Below are 6,869 nucleotides of genomic sequence, written 5' to 3'. Positions count from 1 at the left end.
GACCCTCCTGTGATTTACCGAGGTAAGAACGCAGCTAATGAGTTTCTAGAAGCATTGCGAGAAGAGGAGGAAGAGATAAGAGAACAATTAAGACACCCAAAGAAGATGGTATTTACCAAAGAGAACCAGGAGGCTTTTACCAAGGCAAAGAAATGCCACATTTGCCAACATACGCTTCTCCAGTTTGGAAGACGAGCCAAGAAAGCGTGGGACGAAGATGGAAAGTATTTAGGAGAAGCTCATTTTAAATGTGGGAAGTATGCTAAGAAGGGTGAGAAGCCGGGAAAGCCCTCCACGCATTGCATTCACTGCCACAAAGCATTTGTTGAGGATTTCTATGTGGATAAGGTTAGAGATCACTGCCACATCACGGGTAAATACAGAGGTGCGGCTCATTGGAAATGCAACATAAACTTCAAAGTAGATCCAGAAATGGAAATACCCGTATTCTTTCATAATTTAAGGGGTTACGACAGTCACTTACTCTTACAAGGAACGGACGGCTCCGAAGTAAAGTGCATACCCAACAACAAAGAAAGGTACATGTCCGTAACCGTAGGCAAGCTGAAGTTCTTAGACTCGCAGCAGTTCATGGCGGACTCCTTAGCAAACTTGGTTAAATACAACACGGAGTTCCCCATTTCCAGTCAATACGGCGCGGAAAGGAAAGGAGTCTACCCATACGAATACATGGACTCCTGGGAGCGATTCGAAGAGCCCCTACCACCCAAAGAGAGATTCTACAGCACCCTAAACGAGTCTGGTATAAAGGACGAGGAGTACCAGCATGCGTTAGATGTGTGGGAAAAGTACTCCTGTGAGAATATGGGAGAATACCACGACATCTACCTACGTTCAGACGTAGTGCTGCTCGCGGATGTTTTCCAAAGCTTTCGAAAGATGGCAATGGAATACTACGGGTTGGATCCAGCGAACTTCTACACGGCTCCTGGACTTAGTTGGAGTGCGCTGCTAAAGAAGACAAACGCACAACTGGATTTCCTAACGGAATACGACATGTACCGCTTTATGGAAGACGGTATCCGCGGCGGTGTTTGCGGACCCAGCAGACGATACGCAAAAGCGAACAATCCCACGGTGGAGTACGACCCGGAGAAGCCAACCACATACATCTTCTACTTAGACGCAAACAACCTCTACGGTTGGGCAATGTCACAGTACTTACCTGTACGCGACTTCGAATGGGATAACATAAAGCCCATAGAGTTTTACCTAAACGTAGGTAAAGAAGACGACAAAGGTTACGTGCTGGAGGTGGACCTGGAATACCCAGAGCACTTGCACGACGCGCACGATGAGTTCCCATTAGCACCAGAAGCAATAGAAATACCATTTAAGCAGCTGAGTCCGCTGCAGAGGGAAATGTGTCCTGGCTACAAACCCTACAGGAAGCTAACGATGAACCTAATGGACAAGCGAAAGTACGTGGTGCATTACCGCAACCTGCAGTTCTATGTGCGCCACGGCTTACGCGTGAAGAAGATCCATCGCGTTTTGAAGTTCACGCAGGAACCATGGATGCGCTCCTACATTGACTTTAACACACAAAAGCGTACGCAGGCAAAGAATGACTTCGAAAAGAACCTGTTTAAACTAATGAACAATAGCGTATTTGGTAAGACAATGGAGAACATCCGCAAGCGCGTAAGCATAAAGATAGCCAGCACCAGAGAGGAAGCAGAAGCATACGTATCACAGCCTGGATTCGTTAGATACGTAGAAATGTTAAACTTCTACGTGATTCACATGAAGAAAGCGAATCTATTCCTGAATAAACCCGTATACACGGGGTTTACAGTGTTAGACCTATCAAAGCTGCTCATGTATGAGTTTTACTACGACAAGCTAAAACCGAAATACGGCGATAAGTGCCGCCTCTTATACACCGACACCGATTCCTTGATACTAGAGGTGCAGACGGAAGACATTTACGAAGACTGTGTTCCCGACATCGATGAATACGACACCAGTGATTACCCACGCGACCACTTTCTTTACTCCCCTAAAAACAAGAAAGTAATCGGGAAAATGAAGGATGAGATGAAAGGAAAACCCATCGTGGAATACGTGGGCCTGAAACCTAAGATGTACAGCGTGCTAAAGCTGGACGGTGTAGAAAAGAAAGCCAAAGGCGTAAAAAAATACGTGGTTAAGAAGGACATTACGCACGAGTCCTACTTGAAGGTACTGCGTACGCGTAAGGAACAGCGACATAAGATGAACAGCCTGCGCAGCTACGGACATCAAATACACAACGTTACGCAGGAGAAGGTGTCACTGTCTGCATTTGACGGTAAGAGGTGGATGTGTGATGATGGTATTCATACGATAGCATTCGGACATCACACGATAAGCAGTTCTTCCATGACGAACCCACGTGTGGGGCCATCGTGAAGATAATACAAGATGGGCTGACCCTTCTTAGCTATCGCACTTCGGATCTGGTAAGTTTCCAAAGACCAATTAGGATCCGTAGCTCTTTTGGATCCTCCTTCTAATTCACCCGGCTCATAGAGATATCGAACCGTGACATTACCTAATCTTTTTTCATGGGGGAAGACCGCCCTCGAACTTCTGACGAAGGACTTGTGTTCCACGTGTTTCTTTTTTATGGCATCCCTGGGTTTCATTCCCGTAGCCCTGGCCGCCTCGTTGTTCAAAGCCGCGACGACCTGGGGGAGCCTCTGAGTCCATTCCCTGTTGCGTTTGGAGGGATCTTCCAGCTCTTTCCAATACTGGTACCCAAAGAGACGCTCGGCCAAGGTCTTATTAAATCTTTCGACGATGCTCTGACCCCTGTGGTACTCAGCTTCGGCTCTCCTAATTTTAGTGCTGTGGTCTTTCAGGGTCTTAGTAACCACGCCCATGAACTCTGTCCCCGCATCCACTTGCAGCAGCTTAGGCCATTTCAAGACGCGCTTATAAATCCTACCTAGGGCTTCTGCGACTTCCCCAGAATCCTTGCTGGTTATGGGTTCGGCGTCCTTATATCTGCTTGCGATATCAACTACGGTCAAAGCGTATCTATAGGTCTTCTTTCTCACCTTGTCGTGCGGTAAGAAAAGCAAATCCGCCTGATGAACTTCATTAGGGGTATTTACGGTGAAGCTGGGCCTGGGAATGTACTTGGGCACGGGAAGATAAACCTGCCAGAGGGTTTGTTTTCTTAGCCAGTTCTTAGCCGTTTCTTCTGATACCTTGGCCGCGGTCGCGAGTTTCTTGATAGCTGACGCCCCTTTCCAATAACCTTCGGGCCCATAGTAAATCCTTTTAAGTTTGTCCTCTACGCGGCCCATTATATGAATTCCAAAACAAGATTGATCTTGCGTCCGTTAAAATCCACCGTCTTTTCGTCCACTTTAATGGTGATGTTTATGCTTTCTACCAAATTAGACAAATCATAGCTTAAAGAAATGGGAGTGTATTCTACCAGGTCAAATGGATTACCCTTAGGTAGGAATTTGGACATAAGAGAAGACTTTTCTCCATTATTGTAACTATGGACCAAGTCGCAATAGACTTCGTAAGAGGATGCGACTTTCCATTTTACATCATATGTACTGCCGCTATTTATCGTGGTACTAGTAAGACCCAGGAGTTCTACCAATGAACTGCCTTTTAAATTAACGCTTCCATTATTTTTCTTAAATGTCATTTCATGGGGTAATCCTGTGGTAAGAGTATATCCATGCTTTGCTAGCTCCTTAGCCAGTGTTATGGGGGTGTAATGGGAATCTGGTATTTTTGGTTTGGCGGCATTGTCAACGACAAAGCCATCAATCAAATTATACCAAGAATTGTACAAAGAGCAACTAACCAACCGAACCCTTTCCGCGCGGATGGGAGGATTCAGATAAGTGGTAAAGTTATTCTTGTCGCTTTCCAAAAAGACGATCATTATATTAGATACGCCAAGGCCACGCCTCCTGCCAGCCCTGCGACTCCTACGAAGACCAGCTCACTATTTTTTTGTTTCTTAGAAGGCTGGTAGTAATTCTTAAAGTCAGGCTTCTTTAACACCACTGTGGGGTGCGCCTGCGAATAAAGTTTGAAGGCGTAGTCTGTGTTTTCGAAGTTCTTATCCGCCTGCATTTTGTCTTGGTAATTCTTGTCCAACCAATCCCTGTAGGCTTGTCTTTTTTTATTCCAAGCCGCCACGTCTCGCTGATATTTCTCCAGCGCTAAGTCGTGCCTTTTTCTTTCGGCGTTAGATTCTGCGTTTTTATCACCGCTGACTAATTTATCCAGATATCTACCGCCATAATTAGCTCCTGTAAATGCTAAAGCTGCAATAACTCCACCTGCGACTAAGCTAACCATTATATGTTAGGCAGGTACTTTTCCTTTCGTAGGTAATCCTTTAGCAAGATAGCCCCGCCAACGGCAGCGGTCATTTTAGCGAAATTAGCGAAGCTCTTGCTTGGGTCTTCAGTAAAGTCTTCTTTGAGCACTTTCTTACCAACCCAACCAATACCCGCAACGATGGAAGTAATGATAGCTGCTTCTTCAACAGTTTTCAACAACGCGGTCGACATTATATTACAAAGTGAGAAGGTCATTCCATTTCAGGGATTTTGTTTTTTCTGACCTCCACAGGTGCGTGATATGTTGGGGCCTCCCACTTTACTTCTGGCTTCGTAGCCCGCCATTGTAAGTAGAGGCTGCCTGCTGCTATAGCAATTCCTATCGCGCCGATGACGTAGCCGGGATTCCAAAAGGATTCCTCTTCCTCCACCTTTTCTTCTTTCTTTGCTTTGTTCTTCCTGTTCATCTCCGCGAGCTTCTTTCCCGCGGCAACTCTGCCTGCAGATTTAGGCTTGGTAATCTTCTGCTCCTGAGGTTGTTCTTCGGTGCCACTCATCTTATATCTAAGGACTTGAAGGACTTGATAATAACTTGACGGCGACTTGACAATGACTTAAGGATGACTTGATTAAGTACTTAAGGACGACTTGACAATGACTTGACTAAGTACTTGAGAATGACTTAAGACGACTTGACTAAGTACTTGACGATGACTTGACTAAGTACTTGAGAATGACTTAAGACGACTTGACTAAGTACTTGACAATGACTTGACTAAGTACTTAAGACGACTTGACAATGACTTGACTAAGTACTTAAGGATGACTTGACTAAGTACTTGACAATGACTTGACTAAGTACTTGACTAAGTACTTAAGACGACTTAAGGACGACTTGACTAAGTACTTGAGGCGACTTGATCATCAGCAAGTGCTGCCTGGAAGACCTTTTCGACTTCTCTATCCTTCTTGAAGTCCTTCCAAGATGTTCCGAAGGAACCTAGTACCTCCTTCAAGTTGACGTGCTGAGCTACGTGAAGTGCCGCAGAGGCTACTGCCATTAACTTACCGCACTTCAAAGACAACCACCCGCAGGTTATTTTAAGTTCTTGGGCAATGACATAGTCATCTCTTATGTCCTTCTGTAGTTGCTCCACGTCGTCTATGGGCAGTGCAAGTCCAAGTAATTTAGTCGCAAGTCGGATAGCGGAGTCTGCGACGGCGTCCGTGGTCTTACTTGCAAGGGCAGCCTCGTACCTCTTATGGAACTTTTTGACTTCATCTTCTGACAACTTGTTAACTTGCTCATGGGTAAGTTCCTTGCCTATCATTTCTTTACACTTCCCCGAAGACACAAGGATGTTGAGTTGTTCCTTGAGGTTACTTTCGTCTAACTGTGTGGGGACTTCATCTAAGAGCTGCTCAATCTCCATATACATTAGGAGTTAAAGATCTGAGATCTTTATTGAATACGGAAACCTCAAAGAGAAGATCATCTTAGAATGTTGATGCGTCTTTAAATACCGCATGTATCCGCGTAACTGTTCCTTGCTTATCTCGCCGCCGTAGTCGCTTAAGATGGTTTCCAGGTCAGACTTACTTGGAGTATAAAATACAACCAGGGAGCCTATGTTTTCCCTGAAGGGTTTAGAGACACTGGTAAGCTGCTGCGAGAGCAACCAAACACTAATATTGTCATGTCTGCCGCTGAAAGCGAGCTTCACTAATTCGGAGGTACGCTTTTTTACATCGTCCCCACAGGCAATGTCATCCAGTATGAGTAAAGTCTGTGTATCTTTAGGGAATTGTTTGTGCCAGAACTTCAAATGGTTGGATAACTCATTAGGGTCCAATATGTCTACAAAGAAGTTGTCATCTTTCACTCCTATGCCTTCCCAGGTGCGGTTATTCACGTAGGTGGGACAAAGCAGCACTATGTAGTCAAAGCGGTATCTAAAGGGTCCTAATAGCTGTTCCACGACGAATTGTGTCTTTCCGCAGCCGGTGGGTCCTACTATCAGAGCATTGCAAGGTATGTGATCTGGATTCATATATAGATGGAACCAGTGGAAGCAATGCAGATAATCGTAGCCAACGCAAAAGATAAAAAAGACACCATAGAAATACAAAGGGAAGAGATAGATCGGTTAAAAGAGCGTGTGCAGGAATTGTATGACGAAATGTGTAGTCGGAAGCGTGAAGAACGGTTTGGTGCGCTTTTGACAATAGCGGAGTGGGCTACGGAGTACGTTAAGGACTTCATTCGATATCCTCTATAGAATGTTAACGATAAGGAACCTCGAAATGAATTAGGTCCGTCTTAAGTATGGCCAACTTCATCGTCGTTGCTGGCGTAGCATTTCCGCCTTCTGTAGCAGCGCATCTTTCATACGCATTTCAGCATAGCAACTGAAAGTACGTGCTTGCGATGGATCGTATAAGCACTGCCACAAGTGTTGTTCCTTCCTGACGCAGCCACACTATCACAAGTGTTGTTCCAGTAGTTTACGTTCTCCCAGGCGCATTTTCAAAATGTGATGAGAA

This window comes from Actinia tenebrosa, unplaced genomic scaffold, assembly GCF_029948245.1.
Source record: "Actinia tenebrosa isolate PJP-AT-01 unplaced genomic scaffold, QUT_ActTen_1.0 PGA_scaffold9__36_contigs__length_13948895, whole genome shotgun sequence".
Lineage (NCBI taxonomy): Eukaryota > Metazoa > Cnidaria > Anthozoa > Actiniaria > Actiniidae > Actinia > Actinia tenebrosa.
This window is presented reverse-complemented; position numbering follows the sequence as displayed.